Source organism: Salvia splendens, chromosome 7 (genome assembly GCF_004379255.2).
Source record: "Salvia splendens isolate huo1 chromosome 7, SspV2, whole genome shotgun sequence".
In the NCBI taxonomy this organism is placed as follows: domain Eukaryota; kingdom Viridiplantae; phylum Streptophyta; class Magnoliopsida; order Lamiales; family Lamiaceae; genus Salvia; species Salvia splendens.
Window position 1 is genome coordinate 8,367,769 of NC_056038.1, and position 17,272 is coordinate 8,385,040.

The 17,272-nt window shown below is 42.1% G+C and overlaps 1 pseudogene; it reads right to left on the reverse strand.

The window, feature by feature from the left end:
- Nucleotides 1-15,347: 15,347 nt before the first annotated feature.
- Nucleotides 15,348-17,088, reverse strand: LOC121811303 (annotated as a pseudogene).
- Between the last annotated feature and the right edge of the window lie 184 nt (nucleotides 17,089-17,272).

Sequence of the window (17,272 nt, forward strand, 5' to 3'; positions counted from 1 at the left end):
CTCATGCAGATAGTGGACCCATGCAGGATCTCCATGACCTCCACGACATCCACAACTATCATTAGTGGTGATGCAAGCCACGATCTTAGTTCAATGTATAAATAGAACTTAGATCAGACAGAAAAAGGTTAAGTTCTCTAGAGATCAAACATCCTATAGCAAGTCTGTATTGTTAGCTGTAGAAAACAGATCAAGCAATACAACTCTGCCCTCTTTTCTTCCCGTGGACGTAGATTTACCTCAGTAAATCGAACCACGTAAATCTCTGTGTCGTAATTTATTTTTACGAGCATTTATCATCATCAAAAATTCGCCAAACCATCACTGGCGCCGTCTGTGGGAACAGAGAACCAAATTTGTGATAAAGCGAATTTTTGACCCTTTTCTCACCCCAAAAAAATGCATACCAGATCACATACTACTCGTAATACCGTTCGTGAAAACCATGAGGAAGCTAGTCCAGCCCGCAGGTCCGGAAAACAGCCTCGGGAGACATCTACTTCCAGTTTTCACGATGAAGGAACGAGCCACTCAAAAGATCCACACACCGAGTCTTCCCAGCAGCCTGATTTGAATGAGGCTGTCAAGCTGTTCTTGGCTGAAAAGCAGGATGAGTTCTTAGCCTTCCTGCAAAAGAGCCAACAGTCGAAGACGAAAACGGCGGATTCTCCCTCCTCCTCCAGACATGAAAGTCACTACCGCAGTAGTGCCGTGTCTTCCAGGAAGAAGAATCCTCCACCCCGACATGTTCCTGTTCCTCCTCGGAACCGGAATCACAGGAGATCTCCATCTCCTCCCTACCGAAGAGATGTCGGGTTCGCCATGTACGGAGCACTGAAGACTCTGTTCTCGGACGATATCACCCGAACTCCCCTTCCACAGAACTACCGAACTCCGTCGATGACTTATGACGGGTTGGTGGATCCTCATGACTTCCTGGGACGCTATCAGTATAACATGGCGAACCAGGGTCTCAACGAGGTCCACATGTGCAAGCTGTTCCCCGAGCTGCTTATCGGGAACGCAAGGAGGTGGTTCGATAGCCTCCCCCAAGGCAGCGTTAGATCTTACCGAGATCTAATGGATGCTTTCCACAGGAGGTTCTTTCAGAAAGCGGAAGCCCGAATCACTTCGGCTCAGCTGCTTTCTATACGTCAAGGTCGCGACGAAAAGATCAGCGACTTCATGACGAGATTCCACAAGGAATGCCTACAAGTAGATGATCTCAACGATCTACTTGTCATTTCGGCATTCCAAAATGGAATTCTGCCCGGAGCTCTCTACAGAAAGCTCGTGGAATGCAGTCCGCAAACAGCTCAAGAGATGTGGGACATTGCGGACCAGTTCTCCCGTGCCGATGAGGCAGACCGTCGCAAACGGTCGTTAGACAGCTCATCCCGGGGAGACAGGAGGAAGCCCGATCATAGCGATCAGGGACATCCTCGCCGAACTCCTTTTGGCGATCAGGGACCTCCTCGCCGAACTCCTTTCGAAAGGATTCAAAGGGCTCCGGTGCAAGATCGATTGGGGCCACGTATCAATCCTGAGAAGCCGCCCGCTCAGTTCGTACCACTGAATAAGTCAAAAGCGGAAATTTTCGAACTACATTCCGATATGTTCGAAAGGCCAAAGCGGATGACGAAATCAGCCGCGCGCCGACCTCAGGATCAATATTGCTCCTTCCATCAAGACCACGGTCATGATACCGAGGAGTGCCGACATTTGGCTGCAGGTATTGATGCTCTTGTGAAAGCAGGGACATTAAAAAAATACCAAAGCAAGCAGCCGAAGAAGAACAAAAAGCAGAGAGGTGCGAACTGCGCTCCTCAGGATCTGAAAAAGCAACAGGACCCTGAAGACGATGACGAGCCGCAATATGATGGAGTAATCCTGACTATTGATGCTCTCCCTGCCGGGAAGACTAAGTCATCTCTGAAGTCAGAGCGCAGAGGCTTCAACCAAGAGGAGCCAACGCATAAAAGGCTGAAGCAGGACGAAGTGATTACATTTTCAGATGCAGATCCCGTCCCGGCCATCTCTCCTCATCAAGACGCTATTGTCATCCAAGCCGGAGTGGCAAACAAACTGATCCACAGAGTGTTCGTGGATACAGGAGCGTCAGTCAACATTCTTTTTAAAGAGTGTTTCGATAAACTAGAAGTGGATCCAGCTCGGCTCAGTCCGGCTCCACTTCCTCTAAAAAGTTTCGCCCAGGAAGACACCCGCCCTGAAGGTATTATCAGCCTTCCGGTCACGGTGGGAAAAGTGCCTACAAGCTCCAGTACGATGATCGAGTTCTTTGTGGTAAAAGCTCGGTCTCCGTACAACATCATCCTGGGAAGAGACTGGCTCAACGCAGTTCGGGCCGTTTGCTCTACTTATCATCTCACCATCAAGCTCCCCACTAAAGGGGGGATAGCGGTCATCCGAGGTGATCAAAAGAGAGCGAAAGAATGTCTGCAGATTGCGCTTAAAAGTGCCGAGCAATCAGATCGGCACCATCAAGCATAGCAATCACAGCAGCCGGAGTCAGAGGCAAACGAAATGACCGAAGTCACATCAGAGCCGAACTCAATGGCCGTTCAGCTATACGAAGATGATCCATCCAGAACGGTCAAGATCGGTTTCGCAGGAACGCCTCTACTCCGGGAAAAGACCATCCAGCTCCTCAAGGAGTACAAAGATGTCTTTGCATGGTCTCCGCTGGACATGACCGGAGTGCCCTCTGAGGTAATCACTCATCGGCTAAATATTGATCCTTCAGTCCGGCCTATAAAACAGAAGCAAAGACTCTTTGCGGCAGAAAGAAATCAAGTCATCCATGACGAAGTCCGCCAATTACTGAAAGCGGATGTGTTATTCGAGGTGAAATATCCCTCTTGGGTGGCCAATCCTGTGATGATCAAGAAAAAAGAAGGAGGATGGCGGATGTGCATAGATTTTACCGATCTAAACAAGCACTGTCCTAAAGATTGCTATCCCCTTCCGAACATAGATAAAAAAGTAGAAGCTTTGATCGGCTTCGAAATTTTCTGTTTTCTTGATCTGTACAAAGGCTACCACCAAGTCTTAATGGATGAGAATGATGCTCCGAAAACGGCTTTCATTACTGACTTCGGCGTTTTTGCTTATAAAAAGATGCCGTTCGGTTTAAAGAATGCCGGAGCCACATATCAAAGGATGGTAGATAAGCTTTTTAGGCATTTGATCGGAAAGGAGGTTGAAGTGTATGTTGACGACATAGTCGTTAAAAGCAGAAGCACTTCGGAGTACGAAGACAATCTCAAGTCCACTCTCGACGTCCTCCGAAAAGCCAACCTCAAACTCAATCCCCAAAAATGTACCTTCTTGGTAGATTCGGGAAAGTTTCTAGGTTGTTGGGTCTCAAAGGAAGGACTCAAGGCAAATCCGCAAAAAGTTCAAGCTGTTCAGAACATGGCAATGCCGAAGTCCATACATGATGTGCAAAGGCTAACTGGACGTCTAGCCGCACTGAATAGATTCCTTTCCCAAGCAGCCGAAAAGCAAATGCCGTTCTTCAAGGTGTTGAAAAAGGCACCAAAATTTGAGTGGGGAGTCGAGCAGAAAAAAGCTTTTGACGAGCTCAAAAGTTATTTAGCCAAGCTCCCTATTCTCTCTGCTCCAACAGATGCCGAAGTGATATTCTTATACTTAGCGGCATCGGATCAGACCATTAGCGCAGTGCTTGTACGAGAAGAAGGCCTAAAGCAGCTTCCCATCTACTTTACAAGCCGAGCATTAAGAGGTCCAGAAACAAGATATCAACCTCTGGAAAAAATTGCTCTGGCGTTAGTAAATGCAGCAAGGAGACTGCGGCCATACTTCTATGCTCATAAGGTATGCGTCTTAACCGATCTTCCACTTCGGCAAGTTTTGACCAAGCCAGAAGCATCAGGCAGAATCGCTAAATGGGCCATAGAGTTGGGAGAACACTCAATCGAATACCTACCTCGGAAAGCCATCAAGGGACAAGCCTTGGCAGATTTTCTTGCAGAGGCAAAGTTCGATCAAGCAATCCCTGTCATTGCCGAACAGAAAAACTCTGCCGATGCCGAGCTAGCACAGCCCTTGGAATCCGAAGTAGAGCCACCGGACTGCTGGAGCGGATTCGTAGATGGAGCTTCGAATAAAACGGGAAGTGGAGCTGGTATCCTACTTATCGCTCCCGACGGACACGAGGTAACTTACTCACTTCGGTTCTTATTCCCAACTACTAATAACGAAGCCGAATACGAAGCTCTCCTTGCCGGACTCAAGCTTGCGCAAAGTCTATTTATCAAGTCTCTCAAAATCCATTGTGATTCACAAGTCATAGTGAATCACATATTGGGTACAAGTGAAGCCCGTGGTGAGAAGATGAGAAAATATTGGGACAAAGCGCAAAGCCTTAGCCGAAGTTTCTCTTATTTTCGGATAATCCGCATTCCCAGAGCGGAGAACAGCCGAGCAGATACTCTAAGTAAGTTGGCCTCATATCCAAGTTCAAAGGTGGAGGAATTGATGCACCGAAGCATTGATGAAGCTGAGGTACATTCAGTAGCCAGCTCGCCGAACTGGATGACGCCGATCTTACAGTATCTGGATCAAGGACAACTGCCCGACGATAAGAGAGAAGCTCGGAAAATCACATGCCGAGCACTCCGGTACGAACTTCATGGAGGAGTCCTCTACAGAAAGTCCTACCTTCAGCCTTTATTGCGATGTGTGGGACCAGAAGAGACGGACTACATCCTTAGAGAAGTTCATGAAGGATCCTGCGGTAGCCACATCGGAGCTAGAGCTTTAGCCAAAAAAGTTCTCAGATGGGGGTATTATTGGCCAACTATGGTACAAGAAGCAGTGCAGCTCGTCAAGACATGCACGAAGTGCCAAATCCATGCAAATATCCCAAAGATGCCGCAGACCGATCTATATGCTATGCAAAGCCCTTGGCCTTTTATGCAATGGGGCATAGACATAGTGGGACCACTTCCACAAGCTCCTCGGCAAATGAAATTCCTTATCGTTGCCGTGGACTACTTCACGAAGTGGGTAGAAGCTGAACCATTAGCTACGATAACGAGCTCGAAGGCATTGGATTTCGTCTGGAAGAACATAGTATGCCGATTTGGCATACCCCACATCCTCATTTCGGATAACGGGACTCAGTTCACCGACAAGACGTTCAAGAATTGGTGCCAAGAGCTGAATATCCAACAGCGGTTCACTTCGGTCTCCCACCCACAAGCAAACGGACAGACGGAGGCAACAAACCGTATCTTGCTGAAAGGGTTAAAAGCTCGGTTAGAACAAGCCAAAGGACAATGGGTAGAAAATCTCCCTCAAGTCCTATGGTCCTACCGAACTACACCCAAAGCCTCCAACGGTGAAACTCCGTACAGTCTGGTGTACGGCACTGAAGCCGTGATTCCGGTTGAGATTGGCGCACCCAGTCCCCGAACTCTAAATTTCTCCCCAGAAGTGAATGATGACGGACTGAGAGCCGAACTAGATCTGGCCGAAGAAAGAAGAGAATTGGCCTGCATAAAAGCAGCCAAGTACACGGAGCAAGTAGCCCGGTATTATAACCAAAGGGTGAAAAAGCTGCAATTTCAAGTGGGAGATCTCGTCTTGAGAAACAACGAAGTAAGCCGAGCAGAAAAGCTGGGCAAGCTCGAACCCACATGGGAAGGTCCATATCGGGTGTCAGAAGTCCTCGGCAAAGGGTCTTACAAATTGACTCACATGTCAGGCGAACAAGTACCCCGAACGTGGCACATTTCCAACCTAAAGAAGTTCCATTTGTAAGAGACAGTCCGGTCAGTCCGTCTTGTGTCTAGGTCGGTCCTAGAGGTATGTACTTTTTGTTTGTCTATGTGCTTCTTGTTTGTTTATATACATTTTGTTTTGCCTATGTGCGTCTTGTGTTTTGTCTGTCTATGTGCTTGTCGTCTCTTACAAATGTTACTGAGGTATCTTGTTCTTCAAAGGCTGATCCCCTTTTTTAGAACATATATAAGCCAACGATTGTGAGTCCAAGCTTCTAAAGAGGATACAAGACCACAATTCGGCTTAAGAAACAAGCACTTCGTCTGAAACGAACTGCAACAAATGGGTAGTCCAATCCACGCGATAAAACTCGCCGAATTAGGACAAGGGAAAGTCCGATCCAAGCGATAAAACTCGCCAAATTAGGACACAAGCTTAGTCCGGTCAACGATGTTTATTTCATCAGACCATAGACAAGTTCGGTCAACGATGTTTATTTCATCAGACCATAGACAAGTTCGGTCAACGATGTTTATTTCATCAGACCATAAACAAGTTCGGTCCACGATGTTTATTTCATCAGACCATAGACAAGTTCGGTCAACGATGTTTATTTCATCAGACCATAGACAAGTTCGGTCCACGATGTTTATTTCATCAGACCAAATACAAGTTCGGTCCACGATGTTTATTTCATCAGACCAAGGACGAGTCCGGTCAAAGAAGTTTATTTCATAAGACCGACGACAAGTACGATGAAATTTTTTCGCTAAGCTGTAAATACGCAGTGTTAGAAGCGAAATAAAAATTTCATTTATCAAATCTTGTTCGGCATACAACTTAGCTACCCTACGACATGGCGTTACGCTATTACAAAGGACTATTCTACTGTCCAGGGTTGCTAAAGTTGAGCCATCTATTCACAAAATCTCCGTCAAGCCGAGCTCGGGCGTTCCGGGCAGCTGAAGAATAAGCAGGTTGACGAGGTGCTCTAGTCGACCTGCCACCTCTTCCCCGAGCCCGAGAAGCTCTAGCACCTCGGCGGCGGAGAGTCTCTTCACGAATCATTTGCAGATCTCGCTCACTCATAGTCACCACTCCTCTGCGAACTTCAGTTCGTCCTCGACTTGACGATTCTGGTTGTTCCTGAGTTCGTTGCTGACTTGGAGTAGGATTTTGAGCAAGTGAATCAGAGGCTTGAGCTGGAGTGCGATCATCTGTTGGCGGGAAATGCCTAAGGAACCTCTCAATGGAGGGACGCCGGGAAAGAATGATGTCATACCGAGAAGCATAGCGCCGCAAGGATTTCACGACTTGTTGGCAAGCCGAGCTCTCCAGCGCATTATTCCTCCGGAGTACATGATATTCCTCCCACAGTTCGTCAACTCGTTCCTGAATTTCAGAGATGGTCATTCCCCCTCGCCTGCAAATGAAATCCTCATAAGCAGCCCTCTCGGCGACGGCGGTATTCAGCTCGGCCTCCAGATCTTTCTTTTCGGACTCTAAGTCTTTATTGTCGGCCTCCAGCTTCACCAAACGAGCCAGGAGTTCGTCATTCTTCATCTGGTCAGCTATAGCTCTTTTCTCAGCTTCGTCTAAAGCCGAAGAGTACAGCCGCTTCCAGTGAAGTACCTCCAGCTCCTTAAGAGTTCAGAATACAAAGCAGCTATGTCAGTTCGGCATTTCAAATCACTAAGCAGGTATTAAACCACAACAGGAGTAAAAGAGAGTACGAAATGCTATACGAAGACACAAGAGCAGAAAGGAGGATTTTTTCATTCATAAGAAAAAGTTTTTCTACACAAGGAGGGCTTCAAGGCCATTTTACAAGAAGGAAGAAACTAAACTAAGAGAAGGGAGACGGAATCATACTTCGCCAGCTTCGTCTCCGCCTTCTCGGTGAGGTTCAGCTTCCTTCTCCTTTTCTGCTTCAGCTTCAGCTTCGGCCTCTCTGTCCCCCTCAGCCTGCTCGGCGCCCCCTTCACCGATCAGCAGCACCTCCTGCTCGGCCTGCTCACCACCGGCCTGCTGCTCAAGCTGCTCGGTCTCACCCTCTCCATGGTAAATTGGAGCGGGCGAAACTGACCCTATGGAGGCATAGATAGCCTCCATATTCTCATCACGGTCAGCTCGGCAGCTACGAACTTGGTCCTCAGAAAGCAGGACCGAGGACGAAGCAAGCTCCTCGAGCACCGGCAGACTCTGGAGCCGAGCTGCTATCTCCCGGCCGTACAGCGGCAGGACGACTTCGGCCCCCTCCTCGGCTTTATCGGTCATCAGTTTCAGAAGATCACCGACAAATGCCGAGAATTGGTTGCTCAAAAAGAGTTTCTCCACGAAGGCACGGAGACCCTCTCCTTGGGCAACCACGGCGGCAGCATCCCTCCGCTTCGTCTGCTCTCGCTGGATGACGAGCTGGTTGTTGGCGAACCGAGCTTCATCCTGGGCCGAGATCCTAGCAGCTCTGGCCTTCTCAAAATTGGCCTCAGCCTGTTCGGCCCGCTGACAAGCAGCCGCCAACTTCCTCTGCATCTCGGCATAATCATGAGACGCTTTGGAGAGCTCGACGGCGACGAGCTTGGAGAGCATATCGTTCCTCTGAAAATAGAAAAAAGAAAAAGTCAACAGAGGGGCCACAAAATTACAGGAAGAAAGCAAAGCCAAAGAATCAAGAAGACAATTTACCTCGGCGAAGTCCGTGGGCCATGCAAAAGGCTCACAGACATATTGCGAAGGGGGGCCCCATGACGAGGTCTCTCTCCGGCACTCTTGGGGGCTTCTGGGCCTTCCCCTTCCCCTTTGCCGAAGAGGACTCCGGCTTCTTTGGACCCGAAGAGGTCTTTTGCCTCTTCGGAGCCCTCTCGACATCAGACGCCGAGCTGGTAGCTTTCGGCCTCTCCGGCTCTTTGGACTCCGAGGATTTGCGGCTCATCTTGTTCAATATGTTCACTGCCGAAAAGCAAGGAAACAAGGTTAGTTTTCGCCGCTAAAGCAGTAAAGCATAAAAAAGAAATCCTCACCCTCAGTCTCTTCGTCCGAAGACGAGATATCGAACACGATGTCGCCCTTGACGAGCTCAGATTCCGAGTACTGCTTCCTAATTATAGGAATCTTATTGAGCTCGCCCTCGAGCTCGGCCAACGGTTCTAACCGAGGATGGGGAATCACGGACTTCGGCCCTCTCCAGGGAAAGCCCGGAGCCGCTGTCCTATTATAAAAAAAGAAACGGCTTTGCCATTTCGGCCACTTGGTTTTGCAAAAGGCCCTAAAAGGCTGTAAAGGGATCAAGTAAAACCAAGATCCCTTCCTTTTAAATTGGAAAAAATTAAGGATTGCCCTCAAAGACAGATCCTTATCTAACCTACGCAGTTCGGCAGCAAAGGCCGATAAGTGCCTCCAAGAATTCGGAGTCACCTGACCTAGAGGGAGTTGGAAAAAATCAAGCAACTCTACAAAAGGTGGGGGAAGAGGGAAACGAAGCCCGCATTCTAAGCAGGCTTCGTAGACGGTGGCATAACCCTCCGGCGGCTCGTTAGCCCTATGATCGTCGTCGGGAACCACCGCCTCCCCCTTGGGAAGGAGAAATTTCTCACTTAGGGATATCACAGTATCCTTACTCAAGATACTGTGAAAATGCTCTACGGTCTTCTCCCCGGATTCCTTCCGGCTAGAAGACCCCCTACCCCCTTTCCTACCGCTACCCGACTCAGAAGAAGAAGAAGAAGACATGGTTCTTACTCTTTGAAAGTCTGAAGAAATTTTGAAGAAATTCTTGAAAGCGGAAGGAAATTTTTACGCAAAAGAAACAAGAGTGCAGAAGAAGCCAATAGCAAAGGTGTTCAAATGATGAAGAAGGGACATATTTATCAGATTTGGAAAAGATTTCAAATCATCGCACCGTTTCGAATCCCACCTTTTCAGGATTCAACGGCCGGATTTTACTGTCGCATTTAATGCAGTCACGCGCGAGGCACGTCCCCTGACATCAGCCTCCCCCTTACCTTTATCAGAATGCCGAAGTGACTCACTTCGCCGAAGTGATTCACTTCGCTTTTCGGGGGGGGGTAGTGATGGGGTACGTACTAAACAAGCCCAATAGCAGTGACGGCCCATCAGCCCAAAGTCCAAGGAAGAGTATCAGTTCGGCATTACCAAAGAGTTCGGCCCCAGCCTACAGCTCGGTAAAAGCCGACCAATCAAGCTCTTCTCTCAGACCGGCTAAAGCTGCTCGGCAACAGTTCAGCAGTTCGGTCTCAGCATTCGACCGAACTGGAAGATAGTCAACTTATGCAAGATCTCATGCAGATAGTGGACCAAACACAGAGATAGTGGACTCATGCAGAATCTCATGCAGATAGTGGACTCATGCAGAATCTCATGCAGATAGTGGACCCATGCAGGATCTCCATGACCTCCACGACATCCACAACTATCATTAGTGGTGATGCAAGCCACGATCTTAGTTCAATGTATAAATAGAACTTAGATCAGACAGAAAAAGGTTAAGTTCTCTAGAGATCAAACATCCTATAGCAAGTCTGTATTGTTAGCTGTAGAAAACAGATCAAGCAATACAACTCTGCCCTCTTTTCTTCCCGTGGACGTAGATTTACCTCAGTAAATCGAACCACGTAAATCTCTGTGTCGTAATTTATTTTTACGAGCATTTATCATCATCAAAAATTCGCCAAACCATCAAAAGGGTTGCTTTTTGTAAAACTATGTTATTTTTAGTCCTAATTCTGAAAGTGGGGCGGCGTCGTTTAATATGCCAAACGTTTATTTCAAGTAGTAATGCTTTTTCCGGCTTCCACGCTATGAACAATTTGACCCAAATCTGAATCCATCAACGTTATGGAATATAATTGACCATTCTAACATACTCCAGTAACTAGTACTAGTACATATTATTTTTATTTTCTCACATAGATAATACTTTCAAGGAGTAAAATATTGCGCCCCTCACTCCCTATCATTAACTGTTTAATAGTAGTATCTTCAATATTCCATTATACACACTATGACACTAAATCCAAAGTCTATGAAATTTTGAAATTAAGATGCATTACTCGGAAGGACTAGCTACAACTTCAATAAGCTTCTTCCTCTTTTAGGAAGGAGTACTATATAGTATATAATTATGCTTTTTATAACTTTGCGACCCTTGCTACACAATTTAATCGCAAATTTTCTCTGGGACGCAGCACGCCACCATGATCATCACTTGATTTTTGTTCGTATCATACACTCGCACGATCTCTAACTTATATAGTGCCAAAAATGAATATTTGTGTTAGAAATATGATACGGTATTATTTAGTTAGTATAATTAGGGATTTGATATCTTTTTCCATATATCTTAGTTGTCTTGCTCATTAAGTTAGTATTAGTATTATAAATATGACTATTATTATTCTCTTCAATCAATCAATGAATATATGAATTTACGTCTCATATTAATGAATGTACTATTTTATCTTGACAGAACCAATATTTTTCCAACAATTTTGTTTAGCTGCAGTTCAAATCAACATTAAGTTCAGTAGCCAATCATTTTTCGTCATACACTAGAGTTATATAATGAGTACATTGTTAAGATTTTTTATTTGGCTAGTAATTCACGCTAATAATTAGTACGTCCATTGGGGACTCAGTTAATTTATAATACTACTACTACTACTTACTACTACAAATAATTAATAAGATCACTAGCTGTATTTCCTCATTCTTTAGCGCGCATTTCCTAATCATAACAAAAATTATCAGCACACTTTCGTATTGAGTGCGACATTGTTAGTATCATACTATCAATCGACCAATAAATTTATTTAAATACTAGTAGAATATGCATTTAAAGTTAGTCTTGATGGCTAAACTAATTTCTTGGCCGCGTGGGCCTCTTAAACGAAAAAGGGAACAACTAAATTCTTACGTTGACCCAAAAACATCGATTTGGCAGTTCAATCCTTTTATGATTAGCAAAACCTCACATGTCAAATGGTCATTTGTTTAGAAAAATAGTACTTCCTCGTGGAGTAATAAATATCCTTTGTATACTTTCGTGTTTTGATTTTTTTTTTTTTTTGTATTTAGCCATTGAGACTTCCTTGATTACCTCTAGTTTGCGTCTGCTACTACTCGTTGCGGATCTATGCTCATCTCCGCCCTTGATCTCAAGCATCACTATGATAAATTGTTTAAATCATAGTATTCACTTTTAATTTTTCTAGTAGTACTGTTTACAGATTTAATACAAGAAAATTTTAGTAATTTTTAATGACATAGTACTATATGACTATGGTTAAATTATATTTTACCTACAGTGAGTTTTTTTTCTTGTTATTTATGGTTATAAGTTCCGGTGGATTAAGATAATACATAATGTTAAGATGTGTGCTACCCATTTGTTTCTGTTTTCTTGTGTTCATTGTTGTTTTTCATTATTAATAGTAGTTTTGTATAGAGTGTTTATTTTTGTTTATACATTGATTTGATTGCGTTTTTGTTATGGGTTATGTTCTAAATTGAGCATGTAATGCCATTGCTCGCCAATTTTTTACCCCGAATATTTCTTTTGTATTGAAAAAACTGAAAAGAAATGTTTTTCAGACTTGTTTTCCATGCAAAGAAGATCATATATGGTAAAACTCAATAATCTCCACTTTAAATGAGAATTCTTCTTGTCACGAGAATGTGAAAACCATTTTCAATAATTGAATGGTGAAATTTTTTATATGACCATCTCTTTAAGGCATTAGGTCAAACCTTAGCAAAATATTTACACATGTACATTCTTGGCGGATGTAGATTCTAGAATTCGTATTATATTAATGAGTAAAAACACATTAATTAGGCTCACAATTCGGGTCGAGTCCATTTCCGATTTTGAACGATATGATGTGTGTGTGTTCGTATGTGGAATGTCATTAATTAATAATTAGGTATACAAACTTAGGTATATATCACTGGCAATGAAAACGAATGTTATTTGGTCAAGAATGTTTGGCCAATTAATTAAATTGTCATGCCATATAGTTTTATTTATTGAGAATATAAGGTATTCATTTATTTACATACTACAAAAAGGTTAATAATTTGAATAGTGGACTGTGGACGTAGGCGTAAATTATTCGATTGCGATTTTTTTAATATATTGCATTAAACTTATAATCTAGTCAAACGGAAGCATTAACTAACTTTGATTAAGTCTACCTCAAGGATCACCAGAACTAGACTTACTAGAAATATATCACTAGCATATAATAATAATAATAATAATAATAATAATAATAATAATAATAATAATAATAATAATAATAATAATAATAATAATAATAATAATAATAATAATATCACTCTAGCGTGGAACATGGTGCAAGATAATTCGATCAGCTCGTTTGGCACGTTTTTTGGGATCACTTTTTTTATTAAATGTAAATCTTTTAGTAGTTGTATGATGATTGATGATATCTTTAACTAAAACTAAATCCATACTTTTGAACTTTTTTAATTTGCTTTTAACTTCGGTAGCTAGTATACAGAGTGAGGTTGTATGATAGGTTTACACTTCCTATCATTTAATCGCACTCCAAGAGACCGCGGGGAGCGATTGGAGCGCACATATGAAAGCTTAAATAATTTACGAAGAGAGGCTAGGATTCCTCGATAATATCATAGAAAATAAAGAGCAATGGTAATATATGATTATTTTTATGATTGGAAAAGTGAATACTACGATCCTATTCTTATTGGTTTCAGAAGAACCAATAAAGAAAATTCGGAATGCAGCTATATCTTCTACTGAAAGGCTATAATCAATAATAAAAAAAATAAACTAATAAGGTAATCTAAACATAATCGTTTTGATAAGACTAATATGAACGCGTGTTGGACATCAGCATTATATCTTTTGGAATACTATATGCTGAAAAAAGAAATCAATTATAGCAGTATAATTTTAATTTTATATGGAGTACTATTAAGTTTATACGGCGAAGATAATTTTTTTCTTGAGTGTTGTACACTCAGATTCAAATGAATGATGCAAAAATTTCAAATTTATCGATTTTTCTACCCTTCCGAGTTGGAAAGAATGTATAATTCCAAATGTGTCACTTGTTTACCTGAGTTGTCAGAGAAAATTTAGCAACAAAAATGGTAAATATTGGATAAAGACTAATTTATCGTGGAATTAATTTGACAAATTGACTTGTGTCTTGACGGTTAAGAAATTGCCTACTCCAATTTTTTAGGAATATCGTTTTCAACTATAAGTATATCTATATACCTAGAAAATTTTAATCAATAATACACGCAAATATTAAGATCATGATATACAGTTTTAAATTTGTACTGTACGAAATTTTTATCAAATTTAATATCATTAAATAATGTGTCTAGTTCGTTAATTGAAATTTTAAATACTCCTACTATACTACTAGTATATCATAAAATTCATTCTCCCCTGTATCGAAACAAATCATCAGTGAATAGGAAATTTATCTTCAAAAAAATTATTTGGAACATAAAATCGAAGTTTTTGAACAATCAGCCATATAAATTGAGCAATAGCAATGTCCAAAATTGCAAATTATTTACTATCGTGTGGACTGTTGAAATCTCGTACCAAAATTTTAATACCAACTGATACATGGAAAACATCTACTCTGGTGATTAGAATTTATATAATACTACCAAAAAAGAACGTTGATAAAAATTACAATAATACAATTGATCAAAATTCAACTGCAAAATACATAAAAAAAATAGCCTTATTTATAGACTAACTAAACGGTTAGTCTGTAAACTGAAAATATATTAAATAAAATTTCTCACAATTAAAACAACAAATTAATTAATACTACAAATTAAATAACTCCTATATTACATATTATCAATCAGTTAAGAACTAAAATTGAAAAAATCCCACTTTGAAAAATAAATGTGATACTGCTAAAAATTTGTATAAGAGGTCTGTCCGAAAAAATTCTCAGCGTCCATAAGGACAAAGAGATGACATTTGCAAGGTTACCCCATTAATATAAGAAATTCCAAGTCATTTTTTGTTTCTAGAAAATGATGGTGTTAAGGTAAAGTACGCAATTCAAAAATAAAAAGGTACGTGTCAATAACCGTAATAAAGGACTGGGAATAATTATGGCGCAATTAATTGGTCAAATATAATTTAGAGCAGCCATTTGCTCTCTACATTTTGTTTGTAATCACAGGACATATAATCCAGTAACTTTTAGTATTCAACTGCTATTGCGAATTTTTGATGGCCTTGATTTGTACCAGCTAAACTGTCTTTTGCAATCTCTTTGACAATGTACCTGTTGTGAGTTTTATGCTAATTTTGTTTCTATCCTTTTACATCCAGTCATTTTGTTTGTAATCACGGTTACCCCAACAAAGAACATCAAGGAAGAAAGACTAATCCCACTGGTCCCATTCTTAATAAATGAACTCTTAGCAACACAAGTCATTTCTACATAGGCCTTTGACATTATGTCAATGATAAGAACTCATGGATGATGAAGAATAGGCAAGTTGTAGTCAGAGTCTCAGACTCTCAAGAGTATCAGACCAAAAACAAACACAATATATTTATCTTGAACTATAAATAAAAATACAGAACAAACCAAAACTCGAACGCCTGCATTGGCATAACTAAACTTATTGATCCTCTTTCTTTCAGCACGATATGAGCAGGAGGACTCACACACAGTTATTAGAAAAAACCGGTCCAGCCACTTACCTGAATACACATCATATATTTTCATAATGAGAGTTATCTTCGAGTTCATACACAATCTTTTGATATGTCTGCCCATCTACAACTTTCTTTTCTTGCAACAGATATAAGAACCTCAAAGCCTCTCTAGTCCCTCTCTGCCGTAACATTTCAGTCGAGACAGTTCTATAAGTGATGACGTCAGCCCACCTCTGGTGCTCAGCCATCTCCCACAAGAACTTCACAGCTTCATCAACCTCCCCCTCGAGAGCCAATGAGTTCACAAGGGAGGTATACGATTTACTGCTAGGCACAAAACCACTTTTCTTCATCCTATCACAAATCTCTCTAGCATTCTGTGTTCGGCCTTGTGCACACAGCCCATGAATCAAGTAATCGTACGAAAACGAGTTTGGCTGGCATTCATAAGACGTGCCCATCTGGTGAAAGATTCTAAGTGCATCATTGACATGAAGTGAAAGGACATATCCTTTGATCATAGAATTGAGGCAAAAAATATCAGGCTCAATCCCAGAATCTACCATTTGCTTGAACAAGCTTCGAAAAGTCTCCATATACATATGATTAATGTAAGAATTCTTTCCGCGGCAAACAATATATTGTAAGTTCTTATAGTTGGCCTGCTATCCAATTTCCCACAATCACACATACGCTTGAATATATTGACAGCCCTAACCAGTTTCCTAGCTTCGGTGAAGTAGTAAATCATGCTATTGTAAAGGGGCTCGGAAGCAATAGAAGAAACGGCTAGCACCGGATTGACGACACAATCCATCTCCTCGTACATTTTAGCTGCACCGAGCTTCTTGATCGTAACGTGATATGTCAACGCATTGTGCCCGAATCTCTGCTACTGGGATGCCCAATTGAAAAGCTCGAAACAAACTAGCGGATCTTCCAGTAAGGCTATGACATCGTGCAGCTCTTCAGGAGTGAATCTCGGTGGGAGTTGGGATTTGGCTGCTTGGAAAAGAGACTCGTTTAGAACGGGTTTCGCAGCGGCTATCTCTCTCTTCTTGATTCTCCTCCTCAATGTTCTTGATATCGGGCCTTTGTAGATTCGCGTAGAATGGGATGCAGCAGATAGGTTTCTAAACAAGACTGCATTTTTAGGTGGTTTACCGCGTAATTGAGACAGGAATGTTGAATTTGAGAGACTGTGGGAAGTGGGTGACGAAGGAGTGCGATTATTGGATTGGGTTGGACCGAACATACTATAGAGAAAGCGTTTATTGGGTTGGATGAGTTGAGGTTTATTTCCGCGAGGAGCGAACATTGTAGGAACTGAGGTGAATTTCAGTTGGTTGATGGGAAGGTGTTGAAGAATGGCTATGTTTAATGATGAATTGAGGTGAGAAGATGTTGAAAATACCCGCAGGTGGTGGCCGGTATGGGGAGTCCGGGGGCCGTAGAAGATGGTACGACGGCGGTGGAGGTGGCTGAATTGGTAATTGAAGTCGGATCGGCGCTCGCAGGGAAACTGTATGATGAAATGTCTACAAGAGGTTAATGAAAATGGAAAATGGAGTTTTCGCGGGTTTGGTAAGAATCAACTTCTGATTTAGCACAAGTATACATTAGGTACCATTATTCAAAATTTCAAACCCATTTATACAAAATAAGGTTATTTGTGTGTAAGATTTTTTGGTTATTCCCCTATTATTTGTTTAGTAGTAGAACAATTATACATTTATAATACATTTTCAGTAGAATTATTATTAATTTTTTTTCTTTATAATCATGTATAGC